This window comes from Miscanthus floridulus, chromosome 4 (assembly GCF_019320115.1).
Source record: "Miscanthus floridulus cultivar M001 chromosome 4, ASM1932011v1, whole genome shotgun sequence".
Classification (NCBI taxonomy): Eukaryota; Viridiplantae; Streptophyta; class Magnoliopsida; order Poales; family Poaceae; genus Miscanthus; species Miscanthus floridulus.
In genome coordinates, this window is record NC_089583.1 from 75,129,739 (window position 1) to 75,152,460 (window position 22,722).

Sequence of the window (22,722 nt, forward strand, 5' to 3'; positions counted from 1 at the left end):
ATTAGTTGACAGAAGTACAAGTAGTTGATAGAAGACAAAAGTAGAAGTAGTAAACAATAGTAGTAGGGAAATAGTAGAAGTAGCAAAAAAAGCAACAACTGCTTAGGAGAGGAGAGGAGTAGAGGAGAGTAGTAGTAGAAGAGGAGTACATAGAAGACAACAAGTACAGAGAAGATTAGTAGCCACTAGCCACATAGTAAGAGAGATTCATAGGCATTGTCTTATGCACATTCAGTTAGCAAACACAATAAACAGTAGAAAAATAGTTGGAAATTTGCCAACAACAATAGTGTATTTTTAATTTTTACTAAAACTTGAGGATCATCATAATACCGACAAATGACAATGTAAGAAGAATATATATCACTATAGAGCCTTGTGCATATGTTAGAACTTTTGTTAGGCAAATTACTGGCAGACAACAGAAAAAGAAGCTCACAAAGTCATAGGTGGCACACAACGTGCATCTAGCATGGTGAATGGTGAACTTGCAGTGGAATTAAGTGGTATTGGTAACAACATGCAGAAATGGGCATTGACATCAATGTGTGTAGTCAGACATGAGGCACAAATGAACTCACACTAGTTATGAGTCAAGGCAAAGCATGCAACAAATCAATTTACCAAACCTACCCACCCCACAGCCCACAACTAATTTATAGTTCGTTCTAGGCTGCAACTTATAATTTTATTATGTCTTATTATTTATTCTTAAAATACTAAAATGTATCCATGCATTCGGTTCTTTTGGTTGTATATATAAGCAAATAAGCCCTAAATAGAGCTAAGAGCAGGAGCGATCAGCCATTAAATTAGGCACGCAAAACTGATTTAATTAGGTTCTAGACTTAGAGTGCGTTCTATTTCATTTCAATTGTATGTATAGGCTTTTTTATGCAACATTGGGGTTACTGGGATAGTATAATTCTCTTGCAGATTTGTGAACCATGAAAAAGAGTGGAGATAGCCTTTTGGGTGATTATCTAGTCGCTTTTTTGAACGAGATATTTTCTTATGATTAAAGGAAGATGAGATAATCAACACTTTCATGGTTATTAGAAGACACAACAAGCTTGATAGGAGGAAGTAGCGACGTACTGTTTTTCAGCTATTATAGCTATGTAATCTATAATCTATTTTAAGCAAGCTAGACTCATCTATTTAATTTTATGATGTTGTCCTTTTTAACCTAATCATATTACTGATTCAAAATTCATATATTTGTATATCGTTATGTTACATTCATAGCAGTTAAAATTTTTTAAAGCAATGAATAGCCCTAGCTACAAATCCTGACTACACCACTGGCCTAATGTAGGCTAAAATCAATGCAAACAGTGAAGCCCACCCCTATATGTTCATGAGCTTAGCCCAACAACCTAGAAAAGAAGAAAAACAAGAGCGACAGATATATTATTGCAAGTTCCCTAAAAGTAAAATAGAGTGGCCAAACAAACTAGAAACAAGGGCAGCAAATAGTTTATTCCATATTGACACCCACTCGAGTACTCGACCAATTAGGATTACGTGTTGTATGGTTAGTGTTGAGGTCATGTCCTATGCTTCCTAGATAAACATCTTGGAAGTAGCCGTCCATTATGATGTGAACCGACACGTGTATACCATATCAAACCAAACCATAGTCATGTAGAGCGAAAAGGTATAACGGTTTTCATGATGCGTGCCATTCTTTTTTTCAAAGTTTGAGCAAGCCATGATTCCAAATGATAGGGTGAATACTTGAATAGTGACTCCAACTTATAACAAAGGAAAGACATACAGCTTGAGTTAACCAAACTAGCACAACAGAACATGGAAAACATAAAAAAGGTTTATGTTTTCACTGCCCATAATAGAAATTGAAAATATTGCCTAATTATACTTTGCTTCCATCCAAAGTCTAGTCTACATTGTAGGCCTAATTACCTAAACAACAGTAGCATGGATGCACACAAGAGTAAACCCAGGATGTGTGCACCCGATGATTTTTGCGAAAACTCGAAGCTAGTAGGAATCATGTATATACTACTTATAACTGGGTCAAATCCAAGTTCAAATTGCTTAGGGTTTGGGGTGCTCGGCTTTCCAAAGGAAGGAAGGGGAGAGAAGGGAGTAAGAATACCTGGTGGGTGATCATCGCCGATGAAGAGGTGGCGAAGTGGGGCAGGGTTCGCCCAGCTGTTGTAGGGGGCGCGCAGGTGTCGGAGATGGGGCATGCGGGTGTGCCGCCAGCCACCGATGGAGGTGCGCGGAGGCCGCCCACCAGGTGGAGGCGCGTGGACACCAGTTGAAAGGTCCTAATGGCTAGAGGGGGGTGAATAGCCTAATAAAAATTTCTACAACAACACTTAACAAAATAGTTAGACAATTATGAGGCGAAGCAAGGGTTACGCTAGCCTACTCAAAATGCAAGCCACCTACCACAATTCTAGTTTAGATAGTATCTATTCACACAATAGCTATGACACTACCCTATGTTAGTGTGCTCTCAAAGGCTAACTAAAGAGCCATACCAACCAAGCAAGCAAGCTCTCACAACTAGCTATACTAAAGAGCTTGTCAACTAGTTTGCGATAAAGTAAAGAGAGTAATCAAGAAGGTTATACCGCCGTGTAGATGAAGGAACCAATCAATCACAAAGATGAACAACAATGAAGACCAATCACCTCAGAATCAATAATGAACACAAAGATTTTTTACCGAGGTTCACTTGCTTGCCGGCAAGCTACTCATTGTGGTGATTCACTCACTTGGAGGTTCATGCGCTAATTGGCTTCACATGCCAAACCCTCAATAGGGTGCCGCACAATTAACACAAGATGAGGATCACACAAGCCACGAGCAATCCACTAGAGTACCTTTTGGCGCTCCGCTGGGGAAAGGTCAAGAACCCCTCACAATCACCACGATCGGAGCTAGAGACAATCACCAATGTCCAGCTCAACGATCCTCGCTGCTCCAAGCCGTCTAGGTGACTGCAACTACCAAGAGTAACAAGTGAAATCCCGCAGTGAAACATGAACACCAAGTGCCTCTAGATGCAAACACTCAAGCAATACACTTGGATTCACTCCCAATCTCACTATGACGATGAATCAATGATGGAGATGAGTGGGAGGGCTTTGGCTAAGCTCACAAGGTTGCTATGTCAATGAAAATGGCCAAAGTTTTTGAGCTACAACTAGCCATGGGGCTTAAATAGAAGCCCCCATGAAATAGAGCCATTATACCCCTTCACTAGGCATAACACGAGCTGACCGGACGCTCCGGTCCAACTGACCGGATGCTGCTCCTCAGCGTCCGGTCGCCCGATGGCGGCCACGTGTCTCCTGTGTTCAATCAGTGAACATTTGATCTCAACGGTCGACATGTTGACCGGACGCTCAGACAGAGCTGACTGGATGCTGGACCCTCAGCGTCTGGTCATTTACAGTAAGGGTCCAAAACGTATTTTTGCTGACCGGACGTGTCCAGTCAAGCTTGACCAGACACAGCCCAGCGTCCGGTGCTTAACCCTAATCACTATGCCGACCGACTGCATGATCGGACATAGTCCTTCAGCGTCCAGTCGTAGAGCGACCCAGTGTCCGGTCAGTTGATCGACGCCAGCATCATTGCGACCAACTCCATTTCACTTCTAGCTTCTCCACCCTTGCTCAAATGTGCCAACCACCAAGTGTATCACCTTGTGCACATGTGTTAGCATATTTTCAGAAACATTTTCAAGGATGTTAACACTCCACTAGATCCTAAATGCATTGCAATGAGTTAGAGCATCTAGTGGCACTTTGATAACCGCATTCCGATACGAGTTTCACCCCTCTTAATAGTACGGCTATCAAACTTAAATGTGATCACACTCTCTAAGTGTCTTGATCACCAAAACAAAATAGCTCCTATGGTTTATACCTTTGCCTTGAGCTTTTTGTTTTTCTCTTTCTTCTTGAGGTTCTCATTCTCAACCACTAGTGAGTTATCACAAGTGAGACCATCACTACTAGATGAGGTAGAAGTGGAAGTGCTATAAGAAGGGTTAGTAGGAGCAACAATGATAGGCATAGATAGTGATTCATCAATTATATCACAAGTTAAACCTACATTGCAAGTTTCAACATGCTTCTTTTTACTTTGCTCTTTAAGCAAAGAAGAATGAGCTTTTTCAAGCTTTTTGTGAGCTTTGCCAAGCTTCTCATGGGCTTCCTCTAGCTTCTCATGAGTTGCTTTGAGCTCATCAAGGGCTTGCTTAAGGGCTTTTACCTCCTTATTCAAGCTCTTGCCTTCTCTTCTCTTAATGTCAAAGTGTTCTTTAGCATCTTCTAGCATGTCAAATAATTCATCCTTAGTAGGTTCATCATTATCACTATCACTATCATTTTCATTTTCATGTTCATTTTCATCATCATGTTCTTCATCACTTTCATCATCACAAGATTGTACCTTAGTGGCCTTAGCCATGAAACATGATGAAGATTCGAAGAGAGAAGGCTTCTCATTGATGGCAATGCTTGCAAGAACCTTCTTCTTGGTGGTCTTGTGATCATCACTATCATCATCATCATCACTTGAGGAAGCATCACTATCCCAAGTGACTACATATGAACCACCCTTCTTCTTCTTAAAGGCCATCTTGTCCTTCTTCTCATTCTTTTCCTTCTTGTCCTTCTTCTTGTTCTTCTTGTTGTCATCATCATTGTCACTATTGTATGGGCATTGAGCAACAAGATGATCTTTGCTTCCACACTTGAAGCACCTTCTTGACTCTTCTTTGTTCTTGGATGAAGACTTCTTTCTTCTAGCATGGTAGCCCTTCTTTATCATGAACTTGCCAAATCTCTTGACAAATAGAGCCACCTTGTCATCATCATCATCATCCCATGATTCATCTTCTTCACTTGATGTTTCTTGCTTTGCTTTGCCCTTGGATGATGTGGCTTTGAATGCCACGCTCTTCTTCTTCTTATCCTTCTTCTCATCTTTCTTCTCCTTCTTTTCTTCCTTCTCATCATCATCTCTATAAGTATCATTGGTCATTATATCTCCCAATAATTGGTTTGGTGTCATGAAGTCCAAACTGCTTCTTACTAGAATGGTGACCAATGTACCAAATCTTGAAGGTAAGCATCTTAAGAACTTGTGGAAGAAGTCCTTATCCTTTACTTCTTCTCCAAGTGCTTTGAGATCATTAATAAGCACTTGAAGCCTATGGAACATCTCTAGCACACTCTCATCACCCTTCATCTTGAAGCTTGCAAACTTTTCTTTGAGAATGTAAGCCTTTGCACCCTTCACAGCTTGAGTGCCCTCAAATGACTCTTCCAACTTCTTCCATACCTCATGAGCCATCTTAATATTTTTGACTTGCTCAAATGTTCTTTCATCAATTGCATCATGAATAGCACTTAGAGCAATGTCATTGTTTTGGAGAAGTACTTCTTTGGCCGCGGTGGGATTCTCCAGATCTTCAATCTCAATTTTTGTTTCTACCACCTTCTAAACCTTCCTATTGATTAACTTGATATAAGTTGTCATCTTGGCCTTCCAATGGGGATAGTTGGAGCCATCAAATTGGGGTGGCTTCTTGGTGTTGTTGATTTGAGCCATATTAACACCAAAGGTTGGTAAGCCTCAAATAATGGTGACCTCGGCTCTGATACCACTTGAAAGGTCCTAATGGCTAGAGGGGGGGTGAATAGCCTAATAAAAATTTCTACAACAACACTTAACAAAATGGTTAGACAATTATGAGGCGAAGCAAGGGTTGCGCTAGCCTACTCAAAATGCAAGCCACCTACCACAATTCTAGTTTAGATAGTATCTATTCACACAATAGCTATGACACTACCCTATGTTAGTGTGCTCGCAAAGGCTAACTAAAGAGCCACACCAACCAACCAAGCAAGCTCTCACAACTAGCTACACTAAAGAGCTTGTCAACTAGTTTGTGGTAATGTAAAGAGAGTAATCAAAAAGGTTATACCGCCATGTAGATGAAGGAACCAATCAATCATAAAGATGAACAACAATGAAGACCAATCACCTCAGAATCAATAATGAACACAATGATTTTTACCGAGGTTCACTTGCTTGCCAGCAAGCTACTCCTCATTGTGGTGATTCACTCACTTGAAGGTTCATGCGCTAATTGGCTTCACACGCCAAACCCTCAATAGGGTGCCACACAACCAACACAAGATGAGGATCACACAAGCCATGAGCAATCCACTAGAGTACCTTTTGGTGCTCCACCGGGGAAAGGTCAAGAACCCCTCACAATCACCATGATCGGAGCCGAAGATAATCACCAACCTCCACTCAACGATCCTCGCTGCTCCAAACCATCTAGGTGGTGGCAACCACCAAGAGTAACAAGCAAAATCCCGCAACAAAACACGAACACCAAGTGCATCTAGATGCAAACACTCAAGCAATGCACTTGGATTCACTCCCAATCTCACTATGATGATGAATTAATGATGGAGATGAGTGGGAGGGCTTTGGCTAAGCTCACAAGATTGCTATGTCAATGAAAATGGCCAAAGTTTTTGAGCTACAGCTGGCCATGGGGCTTAAATAGAAGCCCCTATGAAATAGAGTCGTTATACCCCTTCACTAGGCATAACATGAGCTGACCGAACGCTCCGGTCCAACTGACCAGACGCTGCTCCTCAGCGTCCGGTCGCCCGATGGTGGCCATTTGTCTCCTGTGTTCAATCAGTGAACGTTTGATCTCAACGGTCGACATGTTGACCGGACGCTCCGACAGAGCTGACCAGACGCTGGACCCTCAGCGTCCGGTCATTTACAGTAAGGGTCCAAAACGTATTTTTGCTGACCGGACGCGTCCGGTCAAGCTTGACCGAACATAGCCCAGCGTCCGGTGCTTAACCCTAATCATTATGTCGACCGACCACATGACTGGACGCAGTCCTTTAGCGTTCGGTCGCAGAGCGACCCAGCGCCCGGTCAGTTGACCGACGCTAGCATCATTGTGACCAACTCCATTTCACTTCTAGCTTCTCCACCCTTGCTCAAATGTGCCAACCACCAAGTGTATCACCTTGTGCACATGTGTTAGCATATTTTCACAAACTTTTTCAAGGATGTTAACACTCCACTAGATCCTAAATGCATATGCAATGAGTTAGAGCATCTAATGGCACTTTGATAACCGTATTCCGATACGAGTTTCACCCCTCTTAATAGTACGGCTATCAAACTTAAATGTGATCACACTCTCTAAGTGTCTTGATCACCAAAACAAAATAGCTCCTATGGTTTATACCTTTGCCTTGAGCTTTTTGTTTTTCTCTTTCTTCTTTCGAAGTCCAAGCACTTGATCATCATTATGATATCATCATCATACTATGATCTTCATTTGCTTCATCACTTGGAGTGTGCTACCTATCTCATGATCACTTGATAAACTAGGTTAGCACTTAGGGTTTCATCAATTCACCAAAACCAAACTAGAGCTTTCAATCTCCCCTTTTTGGTAATTGATGACAACCCTTATACAAAGATATGAATTAAAATTCAATTGAATCCATGTTGCTTGCCCAAGCATATTTACCTTGTGTGAAAGGATTTGGACAAGTTTCATGAACCCCAAATGGTAGCAATTGCTCCCCCTACATATGTGCTAAGAGTTTGGATTGTAGCTTGTACATATGCTTAGATAGGAAATATAGGAGTCAATGACTACCACATGATGCTAAGGTATAAAAGATGGACCTTTGAAGCGTGATACCAATCGGAGTGCACCAATATACCATCCTTAGCACCATGGTTAGCTCAATACCACTTAGAAATATTTGGAAGTGAAATCACTAGATATTCTATACGTGCTAGTTTTCATTTCATCATTCAAACCTACAACTAGCATACATCACACAAGCATGGATGTTTAAATTTAATACTTATGCCATGCAAGCAAACATATGAAATGCACATTCAAATGCACCATACCAGTTCATGAGCTTGCTCCCCCTACTTGTGTGCTCAAAATTTTAGTTGATCCCTTTCCTTTATCATATGTCTCCCCTATCTCATATATCAAGACATCTTTATGTTTCTCTCCCTTTATGATACTTCACCCCCTTTTTCACTATTTTTACTACTATCTTTGTTTCTCTCCCCCTTTGTCATCAATGACCACAAAGGTTTAAAATGTAGAGAGTATTACTTGTAGGGTCGAGATTATCAATGTCAATCAATGGGGTGAGGATCATTTTCCCAAATTTGGTCCAATCTAGAATATTTGCCAAAGATATTTAACTCGATTTGATCCAAGGACAAGCTTCTTCACACCTCCTAATAAGGGTTATCTTGTACCATGTTGAGTTAAATACTTAAAGCTCATTTTCTAGATCAAACACTAGGTTTACAAGCCCATAAACATGTCATATGCTATCACTAGATCAAATCAAGCATAGAAGCAATAGTGATATCATATAAACATCAAAACCATTTGATTTTTATGAATGAGCCTAATAAAATAGAACCACTTGAAAGGTCCTAATAAGATTGAAAATATGACTAGATGCACTAAACATGTCCTTAGCAAGGATGTATGCCATGCCAGTCAACTTTTACCTTGGATTGCTCGAAGGACAGGCATGTCATATGAGTGGGAGTGCATCAACACATATTTGAGAAATCCAATATGTTCAACTCATTCCTTAGCTTGCAAAACCTTTTCTCATCCAATGGCTTGGTGAATATGTCGACAAGTTGATCTTCGGTGTCTACACTATCAATGCAAATGTCCCCTTTTTATTGGTGATCTCTTATGAAATGGTGGCAGACATCAATATGCTTTGTTCTTGCATGTTGAACCAGATTGTTGGTCAACTTGATTGCACTCTCATTGTCACACAGCAATGGCACTTTCTTGAACTTGATTCCAAAATCACTCAAGGTGGCCTTCATCCAAAGTATTTGTGCACAACAACTATCGGCGGATATGTATTCGGCTTCAGTGGTTGATAGTGCAACACTATTTTGCTTCTTTGATGGCCATGAAACAAGTGATCTTCCCAACAATTGACATGTGCCCAAGGTGCTCTTCCTTTCAACCTTGCATCCCGCATAATCCGAGTCGGAGTAACCAACTAGCTCAAACTTTGCTCCTTTGGGATACCACAAACCAACATTTGGTGTATGCTTCAAGTACCTCAATATCCTCTTTGTAGCCTTCAAATAACTTTCTCTTGGTGAGGCTTGAAATCTTGCACACATGCATACACTAAACATGACATCCGGCCTTGATGCGGTCACATAGAGTAGGCTTCCAATCATAGACCGAAACAATTTTTGATCCACCATATTTCCACTTGCATCACTATCCAAGTTGCCATTGGTTCCCATTGGTGCTATCAATCATGCCAAACTTCTTGATCATGTCCTTGATGTACTTGCCTTGACATACAAATGTACCATTCTTCAATTACTTGATTTGAAGACCAAGGAAGTAACTTAACTCTCCAATCATGGACATCTCAAACTCATTAACCATCATCTTTCCAAACTCATCACAAAAATCTTGATTGGTTGATCCAAATATGATGTCATCTATATAGATTTGCAATACAAATAGATCTTTTTCCAATCTTCTTGATGAAAAGAGTGGTGTTAACCTTACCCATTGTGAACCCTTTAGAGAGTAGAAAATCCCTCAATCTCTCATACCATGCTCTAGGTGCTTGCTTCAAGCCATACAATGCCTTCTTCAACTTGTACACATGGTTGGACTTCTTGTCATCTTCATAACTGGGAGGTTGCTCAACATATACTTCTTCATTGATGTAGCCATTGAGAAATACACTCTGAACATCCATTTGATAGAGCTTGATGTTGTGGGCACAAGCATAGGCTAGCAAGATTCTAATTGCTTCCAATCTAGCAACCGGGGCATATGTTTCTCCAAAGTCAAGACCTTCAATTTGTGTATATCCTTGTGCTACCAATCTTGCTTTGTTCCTTACTACTATCCCATCTTGATCTTGCTTGCTTCTAAAGACCCATTTGGTTCCAATCACATTGTGTCCCTTTGGTCTTTCTACTAACTCCCATACTTGATTTCTTGTGAAGTTATTCAATTCTTCATGCATAGCATTGACCCAATCAACATCCTTCAAAGCTTCATCTATCTTCTTTGGTTCAATGGATGACACAAATGAGAAGTGTCCACAAAATGATGCCAATCTTGATCTTGTTTGTACACCTCTAGAAATATCACCTATGATAATGTCCAATGGGTGATCTCTTGCAACATTGGTTGGTTGGAGGATTGGAACTTGATTGCTTGCACTTGCTTGATCATTGGGTTGAGATGATGTACTAGCCACTTGATCTTGTTCATTGTCATGAGAGCCACTTGCACTAACTTGATTTGTATCATCTTGCACATTTGAGTTAGAGAGCACTTGCACTTGATCATCTTCATCATCATTCACTTGCCTAGGCCCTAATTCACCAATATCCATGTTCTTCATGGCATTTGAAAGTTGAATGCCTCTAACATCTTCTAAGTTCTCATTCTCCACTTGTGAACCCTTGGTTTCATCAAATTCAACATCATGAACTTCCTCAAGAGTACCACTATCCAAATTTCAAACTCTATATGCTTTGCTTGTAGTGGAGTATCTAAGTAGGAATCCTTCATCATATTTCTTGTCAAACTTGCCCAATCTAGTGCCTTTCTTCAAGATATAGCATTTGCAACCAAAGACCCGAAAATATGCAATGTTGGGCTTTCTACCATTCAAGAGCTCATATGGTGTCTTTTCTTTCAATCGGTGACAATAGAGGTGGTTGCTACAATAGCAAGCCGTGTTGATAGCTTCGGCCCAAAAAGATTGACTCACATTGTACTCACTAAGCATAGACCTTGCCATATCAATGAGTGTTCTATTCTTCCTCTCAACAAGGCCATTTGATTGAGGAGTGTACATGGCCGAGAATTGATGTCTAATTCCAAATTCATCACACAACTCATCAATTCTAGTATTCTTGAACTCACTACCATTGTCACTTCTAACTCTCTTGATTGTTGTTTCAAACTCATTGTGAATGCCCTTGACAAATGATTTGAATATTGCAAACACATCACTTTTGTCCACTAGAAAGAATACCCATGTGTATCTAGTGTAATCATCCACTATTATAAAGCCATATTTGTTACCACCAATACTAGTGTATTGTGTTGGCCCAAACAAATCCATGTGCAATAACTCAAATGCTTTACTAGTGCTCATCATGCTTTTCTTAGGATGGGTGTGAGATGATGATCTAGCCACTTGATCTTGCACATCATCATAAGAGCCACTTGAACTTGCTTGATTAGTGTCAACTTGTACATTTGAGTTAGAGAGCACTTGCAATTGATCATCTTCTTCATCAATCAATTGCCTAAGCTTTAATTCACCAACATCCATGTTCTTCATGGCATTTGAAAGTTGAATGCCTCTAACATCTTCAATATTTTCATTCTCATCTTGGAAACCTTTGGATAGTGGTACTCTTGAGGAAGTTCATGAACTTCTTTGAGAGTACCACTTGCCAAATTCTAAACTCTATATGCTTTGCTAGTGGTTGAGTATCCAAGCAAGAATCCTTCATCACATTTCTTATCAAACTTACTCAATTAGTGCCTTTCTTCAAGATATAGCATTTGCAATGAAAAACCCAAAAATATGCAATGTTGGGCTTCCTACCATTCAAGAGCTCATATGGTGTCTTCTCTTTCAATGGGTGACAATAGAGGTGGTTGCTACAATAGTAAGCCGTGTTGATTGCTTTAGCCCAAAAGGACTGACTCACATTGTATTCACTAAGCATAGATGTTGCCATATCAATAAGTATTCTATTCTTTCTCTCAATAAGGCCATTTGATTATGGAATGTACTTGGCCAAGAATTGATGTCTAATTCCAAAGTCATCACACAACTCATCAATTCTTGTGTTCTTGAACTCACTACCATTGTTATTTCTAACTCTCTTGATGGTTGTTTCAAATTCATTGTGTATACCCTTGACACATGATTTGAATATTGCAAACACATCACTCTTGTCCACTAGAAAGAATGCCCAAGTGTATCTTGTATAGTCATCCACTATCACAAAGCCATATTTGTTTCCACCAATGCTAGTGTATTATGTTGGCCCAAACAAATCCATGTGCAACAACTCAAATGCTTTGCTAGTGCTCATTATACTCTTCTTAGGATGGGTATTTCCAACCTATTTGTCGGCTTGACAAGAGCTACAAAGTTTGTCCTTCTCAAATACCACATCTTTCAAGGCTCTAACTAGATCATGCTTAACTAATCTATTCAATTGTTTCATTCCAATATGACCAAGCCTTCTATGCCATAACCAACCCATACTAAACTTAGTGAACAAGCATGTTGACAATTGAGCTTCACTAGCATTGAAATCAACCAAGTATAGATTCTCATATCTAAAGCCTTTGAAGATCAAGTTAGAGCCATGTACATTTATGATCTCTACATCATCTACCCCAAATATGCATTTGAATCCAAGATTACACAATTGTGCTATGGATAGCAAATTGAAGTTCAAGCTCTCTACTAGCAACACATTGGATATGCTCATGTCATTAGATATTGCAATCTTACCAAGTCCTTTGACCTTGCCTTTGCTATTATCACCAAATATGATACTATCATAACCATCATTGCCATTGGTGTTGATTGAGTTGAACATTCTTGCATCACCGGTCATGTGTTGAGTGCACCCACTATCAAGAACCCAATGCCTTTCTTCGGCTTTGTAATTGACCTACAAAAGAAGATCAATTATTTTTAGGTACCCAAACTTGCTTGGGTCCTTAAAGGTTAGTCACTAAACTCTTTGGTACCCAAATGGCTTTCTTCTTTGATCCAACCACCCCTACAAATATTTTTTATTTTTTTAAATTATTAATTCTATATTTTTATATCATAAAAACATAAAGTAATATAAAAACAATTATGTATATGCACAAATATAATATTTTGTATTATTCTATATATGAAGAAATATATATATATATATATATATATAAATAATTGTAGTCAAAACAATATAGAAAAAAACAAAAATTAAAAATTTGAATTTTAAAACTTCGACTACAATTTTATGACATTAAATGAAATAATATGAAAATGTTGTAAACATAAAAGTTATATAACTCATCAACATGTACAGCTTTTATTTTGGTCATCTTGTCATGTGACTTTCTTTGAACGATTCAAATTTTGAAATTCAAACAATTTCAACTTGAAACAATATTTTGAAAGAGTAAATGATTTCAGATGAAAAACTCATGAATACCAAAGTTGTAGAACTCATCAATATGTACAACTTTTATTTTGATCATATTTTCATTTGACCAAATTTGAACAGTTGAAATTTTGAATTTCAATAAATGGCAACTTCAAACAAGATTTTGAAACCTTAAATGATTTCAACAATAAAAGTCTATGAATAGCGGCATCTCATCGTAGTTATTGTAAGCTTCAACATTGTCCACGCCATCAACTCCAATAATGTGCTGTTTCCTGGAGGCAACCACGTGCTTTGTCTTCTTTAGGGGGAGGTTACTTCGTGGGTCAGACATATAGAAAACTTGTGCGACACGTAAAGCGAGCACCCAAGGGTCATCTTGGTAGCCTAGATTCTTGAGGTCTAGGACTCTCAATCCTATCTCATTCAGTTGATGTTGTTTGATCCAGCGGCATCAAAACATGGTCACCGTTATATCCCTTCCATAGTTAAGTTCCCATATCTCTTCAATGATGCCAAAGTATTGGATCTTTCACCCCAATCCATCAAGAGCCTCTATTCGAACGCCGTTGTTTTGGTTCACATATTTACTATCCTTTGTGTGGGTATAGTATGTATACCCATTGATGTCATAAGCATTCCAAGATGTCACTTGTCTCGATGACCCCTCCGCCAACCTACTGATGGTAATAGAGTCTATGGTTTCTCTAGGCGGTATGTTTTGGTCCTTCAACCATGTAGTTAGTCGTTGCTTGTGTTGTTTTATGACCCAATCATCCGAACGGCCATTTCTCTCCACCATAATGATAGCCAAGTGTTCATCAATGTATGGTTGCATCAGTTGTGTACTCTGCAAGACACTATAATGCGCCCGACTCACCTCTTTGTAATCATGGTCGATGAACACTTTTCTACCACTGGTTCCCTTCCTAGCCAGCCTACCCTTGTGACGAGAATCGGGTTTACCAATCCTTTTTTGTACTTTTAGGTACTCTTGACAACACTCGACGACTTCTTCAGTACTGTAACCCTCTATCATGGAGCCCTCTAGGTATGCTCGATTATGCACATATTGACTTAGAACCGACATGAACCGCTCATAGGACCACATTTCATGCAAGTAGCAAGGGCCCAGCGCCTATATCTAATGAACCATGTGAATCATGAGATATGGCATTATATCAAAAAAGCAAGAGGTAAACACATCTCCAGTTGGTTTTGTGTCTCCACCATAAATTCATGTAGGTCACTCAGCTCTTGCATGCCAATCATCTTCTGTGAGATCTTCAAAAAGAAGTAGCACATGCGGGTGATGGCCATTTTTAAGAACTCTGGCTTTATAGCCCTAATTGTAATAGGTAGAAACACTGTTAGCATCACATGGCAATTGTAAGCCTTGTAGTGTGTTATTGACAAGTCCTTCATCGACACTAGCTTCTTCACATTTGCTAAAAACCCAGTCAGGACTTTGACCCCCCTTAGGAAAGTGCATATAGCTCTCTTCTTGTCTGGTGTTAGGTTGAAGCACGCCACGACCAGAGTGTATTTTCCATTAGCCTCAGGTACTGGGTGAAGCTATGGCATCACGTTTAGTTGCACCATGTCTTTCCGTGCTTTCAGACCATCCTTTGACTTGCCTGTGTCCATCAAGGTAGCAATGAGACTCTCAAAGACATTCTTCTGCACGTGCATCGCATCAATGGCATGGGGGACCTCCAAGTCTGGCCAATAAGGCAGATACTGAAAGAAGATCGATTGTTTCTTGAAAGGTACGCCTTCGACAGGAGGTGTGCTTCTATCTCTGTTCGCCCCATCTAGATTCTTCTTTCCATAGACAACGCGTATGTTTTTCACCATTCTGTACACGTGTTCTCCGTTATGACGTCTCTCCGAAGGGGGTTCAATCTCTGGGACATTGTCATAAAATCTAAAGAACAATTTACTGTGGTACTTATGACTTGTCTTTAAGAAGCGTCGGTTCCTTAGGTAAACTATCTTCTTGGATGCATCCAGGTACACCCAAGTAGTACCATCCAAGCAAACCAAGCATCCCGTCTTTCCTTTGATCTATCTAGACAAAGCAAACAGTGTGGGGTAATCATTGGTAGTAAAAAATATTATTGCTCTACATATGAAGTCCTCCTTTTAGAACGCATCGTACATCTGCTCCTCATGCCTCCATAGCCTCTCCATTTCTTACATCAAAGGCTTGAGGAACACGTCTATATCAATGCCTGGTTGTTTAGGGCTAGAAATAAGAATAGTGAGGAGAAGGTACTTTCTCTTCTGACACAACCATGTTGGGATGTTGTATATGGTCAAGATCACTGGCCATGTGCTGTGGTCGCTCATCCTCTCATTGAAGGGATTCATTTTATCGGTGCTCAAGCCAAACCGTACATTCCTTGGGTCATCGCTGAATTCTTTATGCTTCTCATCAAACCTTTGCCACTGACTACAATCAGCCGGGTGTGCAATCTTATCATCATTCACCTTGCGCTCATCATCCCACCATGTCATGAGTGTAGCTTCTTTAGGGTTTAGGAAGATACATCTCAAGCGGTCGATCACTAGCAGGTACCATATTACCAAGGCATGAATTCTTCTCTGCTTTGCATCGTTGCCTAATGGAGTGTCCTCTGGAGGCTGAGATTCTTGTACCACCTTTTTTGTACCCTTCTTATTCCTCTTTTTCCCTGTGGAGGCTTCGTCCCCACCGTAAAGGTCATTGTTCTTGTACTGGCTGGCCCCACACCGGGGACATTTATCCAGTGACTTGAATGTTTTGCCATGAAAAAAGTATATAGTGGTTGGGGCATGCATTGATTTTTTTCAACCCCCATTGTCAATGGACTTATGACCTTCTTTGCTTGGTATGTGTTGGCGGGAACTGAGTTTGGTTGTGGCAGCACCCATGACAGGAGATGCAATAGATCATTAAAACTACAGTCTGACCAGCCGTACTTAGCCTTCAGGATGAGCAGCTCAAGCACAAAACATAGCAATGTCCAATGTGTCGGACAACCCTTTTCAACACCATACACAGTCTCCTTTGATGCTTTTGTCACCCTTTCCAAATTTTCTAAACCTTTCGGGATATTTAGTAAAATCTCTGGTCCAAGGGCTCAAATCATGCCCTCCAAATCATCTTCATCTCTGACACATGCTCCACCATCATTATTGGCACCACCTTCGTCGTTACCATCCCAACCACCAGCATCACCACCTTGTTCATTGCCAAACTCGAAATCCATTCATGCATCAAGCTCTGCTGAATATTGGGACAGGAATTCTATGGTTTTGTCATCGTATTCCTCCTCATTCTCGTCGTTAACAATAACCATTTCACCATGATGAATCCACACTATGTAGTCCTCAACAAATCCTCGCATAATCAAATGTGATCTGATGATAGTCACATCTGTCCATGCCATACGGTTCTTGCAGTCTTTACAGGGGCAAATAATTGTATCCTTATTCTCTTTCAATGTCGTTGCATGCTTCTTTACGACTTCAATAAATTTATCCACCTCTTCACGGAAATCTACCTTGAACCTTAACGAACCATACATCCAAGAGTTCCTGTACTCCATCTTTTACAACAATAACAAAACAAATATTAAAGGACTACTTATTCAGATATATATATATAAATGAATCAAATTAATAATTACTTGAGAATAATTGTATATACTTCAGATATATGAATATAAATCATATATATAATTACATGAAGCATACAAACACACCATGGTAGAGGAAAATTAATTAATGGCCCATTTATCCATAAATAATTAAAATACATATTTATTGATTACAATAAATAATTTCAAAGACAACAATTAGCAACAATTATACTTTACCCAATATCTTTCATACAAACCCTAGTCCAATTTCATCAAACATAAATTTACAAAAAACAAAATTAATAAAAAAAACCGAACCCTAGATCTAGAACCATATGCACATGAAACATCCATAAAACTAACTAATTGTTCACTAAAATCAAGAAACATGGACCAAATAAGGGTATGATCTTGTTCCTCTTCCTAATTTACCCTAGTACATTTAAAACTTGGGTCTAATTTGCTTCATAAGTAGCTCAAGCACCATAGAAGAGAGAGAAAAATAAAACTCTAATTACTCACTAACCAACCATTAAAACTTCAAAAAAAAGTGTGGAATAGCATTTTGTTACCTTCTACAACCTCTCCACCAAAGGATTTGAGACCAAAACATTCCCCCCTTAGTAGAGCAATTTTTGAAAGGTGCCCAAGACCTCCCCACCTTTCTTTCATGGGTTGGAGTGAGTGACCCGAGGAGGAAGAAGGTGCTGCTGCTGTTTTATATGTGGGTCATTTGTAGGGGTGGCTGGTGATTGAGCCGTCCCTTCAAATCGAAGCTATTTATACGGGGGTATTTGTAGGAGCGGCTCAATCACCAGCCACCCCTACAAATAGCAACGCCGGGGGCGGTCGGTGAGTGAGCTACCCCTACAAGTCAGACCCATTTGTAGAGGCAGCTCGTATCACCAGTCGCCCCTGTTGTTTCATTTGTAGAGGTGGCTGGTGTCTGGGCACCCGAGCATGACACTATAGGGCCGACTCCATCACCAGCCGCCCCTACAAAAAATTCAATCCGTTGCTAAAAATCGTTTTTTACGTAGTGACTCTCAGGTGTGGGATCTTAGGTGCTCACCAAAACTATCCGGTGAGCACCCTCTTGGAACCTCTTGCTGATGGTAACACCTTTGAGAGCTTGAGAAACAAACTCCACTCACTTTGTTCACAAAAGATCACATTCGAGTGAAATTGATAGTGTTCTACTAGTGTATTTGCATAGTTAATTTGCATCTTGTAGCACTAGAGAAGCGTAATCTAAAGTTAAAGCGACTTATAATTTAGAACGGATGGAGTATCTAGAAAAGCCAAAGCATCTTATAATTTGGAATGGAGGAATATTTGCTAGTTCACACAAAAAAGAGCAATATATATCTCCTTTTACATTTCATTCGAGATAAGAGTATATGTATATACAGGGCCGGTCCTGAGTTATTTTGGACCTAGAACGAACCTAGAATTTTGGACCTTTCTATACAAATATGATAATATTATTAGTACTATCCATTGATAGTATATATACACACATACAAAATATTATTAATAGGCAGTTAACTAAATACAAAAGCAAAATTTATATGAAATAATTTGTATACATTTTAAATTACCTCAAAAAAATTTCTAACATTTCTCGATACGAAGTTATTGATTTTGGTGTCAATATCAATCCCATCCACAACAACTGTCGCCAATATGCATCAGGATCTCATGAAGTGTTTGTATTACTCTTTAAAAAATTTATGAAGAGCCGCTATCTGTGATTCTACCAAATCATCTATTCGCTTTTTCTTCTTTCTTTTTTCATTGCGAGAAGCATTTTTTCTTGATGACATGGTCCTGCTAATATTTAGAGAAACAATTATTAACTGCGATTATTAACTAAATTTTGATCTAGAACGAAGCTAAAATTTTGGACCTTTTTATATGAACATGATAATACTACTAATACTACGCATTGGTACTATACACACACATATACAAATGTTAGTAATAAGTAGTTAATTGAATGCAAAAACAATATTCATATGAAATAATTTGTATATACATATTAAATTACCTTAAAAATTTCATACTCCCTCAACCTCTCATTGACATGCCTCCCATCTCTAAACCCATCATTCCCCAATGAACTCTTGAATTTGTTAGAATTAAAAAGCTTACAACAGAATCAAAATGCTCTGTCCAAGTGTTTGGAATAAACTAACCATTTTCTATCATATACCTCTTCCTTGCTCGTTTTTTCTAGAGTAATAGGCATAGGGAAAATGTCTATCATTGGCATCCAAGGGAATTCAAGATTCTCTTCTCTTATAGGCCCCTTAACTAATGTATCTCTTGCTTTGTTAAAAAATTTAGAGAAACATTTAGTAACTACAATTTAATAAAATAGGGATCACGTGAGAAACAATTAGTCAATTAGTAACTAAATTTCAGATTCCATACCTGACGCCTAACAGGGAATTGGGGATTTAAGGATTTAGATGATCAGGAATCAGGATTCAGGGATCACGTCACGTGAGGGCCCTTGCTGTCAGATGCCGCGTGGCGCCTGCCTCTGCCTGTTCGCTTCGCCTCTCTGCTCTGGTACTAGAACGCCGCCGCCTGCCGGGCCCCTCACGCTCCCACGCCGCAAGCGCAGAAGGAAAGCGGAAGGTCGCGTGTTGCGTCGCGACTCGTGCGGAGCGGTGCTGCGGACGTGATCACGGTCACAGGAAACAGGAGTTGGAGGATCTCGTCATCTCCTATTGCTACTAGTGTATATGTATACATATCTGGGGCTGGGGGCCATCACTTTCCTGGGCCTGGGACGGCCGTCCCTCCCCCCCCCCCCCCCCCCCCCCCCCCCCCCAGGGCCGGGCCTGTGTATATATACACATATTGTGGCCATGGAGCACACATACGTGGTGCGCTAGCTGGTGGGCTGTAGGCAGGCATCCCGAGCGTACGAGAGATGTGGTGGGCCCATCCGCTGATCAGCAGCATGTGGCTGTGTTTCCGTTCAGTGGCTATCATGCACACTCACCACTTGCACGCACGCTGGACCATGATTCCACCATGACAACAACCGGTGTTCCCAATTAATTAAGATTGGCCTCTATATGAACATCCCAATCACGTCGTTTTTAAAAATAAACGCTAGACCAGTTGGTCTGGCTATGCGCTTTACACGTTGTCGGTCAGAGTTTGAATCTTCTCCGGGGTGGATTTGTTGGTCGGAGGAGGCACAGTTTATCTGCACGTTGAAAAAATCCCCTCGTCTACTCCACGCCAAAGCACAGGTCTAAGGCTAGCCCAGTCTCACAGAAGCTATGGTGTCGCTATGTATGGGTGGGGCAGAGGTTCGGAGATTTTTTCGACCTGCGTAAGGTCTTCTTCTTAAGCACAATGCCCGGGGCTGTCTTACCGCCCGCGAGTCGAGTTTTTTTTTCTTGAGGCAGTTGTCCCTCTCAAGACTGATGCACGAATGCGATGGAACCATGGGCGCCAATCTATAACGAAATAAATTCCTTTTATGATCGGTAGCCCTTCCTCAACGCTTCACACCATTTTCATTGAAAAAATGAAGAGATAACACTACCAGAGATAGCTTATTTGTCGTGTGTCCCAGACTTTACCGAGTGCTTTTTATCAAGCACTTGACAAAGAGGTTGTTTACCGAGTGCCAGAAAGAAAGCACTCGGCAAACAACTAGCACTCGGCAAAGAGGTTGTTTGTCGAGTGTTGAGCACTCAGCAAACAATAACACTAGACAAAGAGGTGGTTTGCCGAGTGTCAGGATAAGACACTCGGCAAAGGGCCACCTCCATTAACGGCCGGTAGGCGCCGTTAATTCTTTGCTGAGTGTCTTATTCTGACACTCGGTAAAGAGGCTTCTTTGTCGAGTGTCATTTTTTGATACTCGGCAAACTATATTTTTTTATCACTTTTGACCTCCAAACTTTTTCTACAGTCCTCATACAATACCTGGTACTTCATGTTCCAACATGGCACATTTCTCAGACTTTTTCTATATTTCTTTAATTTATTTCATTTAATTGAATTTTCTTGGATAATTCAAATTATAATTGCTACTCATTCGAATAATGAAAAAAATGAATGGAAAAATAATATTCATGTTATTTAGTATAATGTGAGGTTGTATCCAGGAATAGACCACCAATTTCGAACATCTTGTTCACGAAACATGACCATGAACTTGCGGTCGAGTTGTTTTTAAATTATATAAAAAGCAAACGAAGTCCGAAAATCATAAAACTTGTCAAGATATCATGATATCATATGTGGAGGCTGTGATAAAAAATTACGAAGGTTTTGCGCAAGTTGTCACGTACGATGCTTGCAAACCGAAGAATCTTCAAAGAAGTTTCATGATTTCGTGAAGAGGGCGACGAGGTGGTAAGCATCGTACGTGACAAACTTACGTGAAACCTCCTCAATTTTTTATCACAGCCTCCACATATGATATCTTGACATCTTGACAAGTTTAATGATTTTCGAACTTCGTTTGCTTTTTATAGAATTTAAAAACAACTCGACCGTAAGTTCGTGGTCATGTTTCGTGAACAAGATGTTCGAAATTGATGGTTTGTTCCTAGATATGGCCTCACATTATACTAAATAACATGAATATCATTTTTTCATTTATTTTTTTCATTATTCGAATGACTAGCAGTTATAATTTGAATTATCCAAGAAAATTCAATAAAATAAAATAAATTAAAGAAATATAGAAAAAGTCCGAGAAATGTGTCACATTGGAACATGGAGTAGCAGATATTGTATGAGGACTGCAGAAAAGTTCGGAGGTCAAAAGTAAAAAAAATATGGTTTACCGAGTGTCAAAAAATGACACTCGGCAAAGGAGCCTCTTTGCCGAGTGTCAGGACGGCTGGCACTCGGCAAAGATTTTTTAAAAATTTTAAAAAACCCCTTTTTATCGAGTGCCAGACCGGTTGGTACTCGACAAAGAATTTAAAAAAAACTCTTTGCCGAGTGCTAGATCGGAGACACTCGGCAAAGAATTAAAAAAAACCTTTGCCGAGTGTCAGATCGGAGACACTCGGCAAAGGGGGGATTTAACCCCGTTGGCTGGGCTAGCCCACACACACCCCACACACACTCGGCAAAGGGGGGATTCATCATCTTGTTGGTTACTCATCAAAGTCCAAAGCATATAGAGTATTTAATCATGTCACCGGCTTGGTTGAAGAAACATATGATGTGGAATTTAATGAATCTAACAGATCCTAAGGAGCACATGAGAATCTTGATGATGTAGGTGATGAACCATTAAGGGAGGCTATGAAGAATATTTTGGTTGGAGACATCAAGCCTAATGATGATGAAGATGATGTACAAGTGATCAATCCACCTTCATCATCAAGTGTGCCACAAGATGATGAAAAAGATGGGAGAGTATAAAATGAAGACACTCATGTCTCCCATGAGCAAATGGTGGTACAAGCATAAGATGTTGATGCTCCACAACCTCCCCCTCAAGTGGTTGATAGAAGAAATTTACCTCTACTTCAAGCTCATCCACAAGATCTCATCATAGGGAGTCCATCAAAGGGACTAATGACTCGCTCATAAAAACTTGCTTCATTTATTGAACATCACTCTTTTGTCTCTTGTTTTGAGCCTACTAAGGTAGAAGAAGTTCTTCAAGATCCGGATTGAATCAATGCCATGCATGAAGAGTTGACCAATTTCACCCGCAATGAAGTTTGGACTCTTGAAGAGCGACCAAAAGGTGCAAGAGTCATTAGAACAAAGTGGGTGTTCCAAAACAAGCAAGATGATCAAGGCGTTGTTG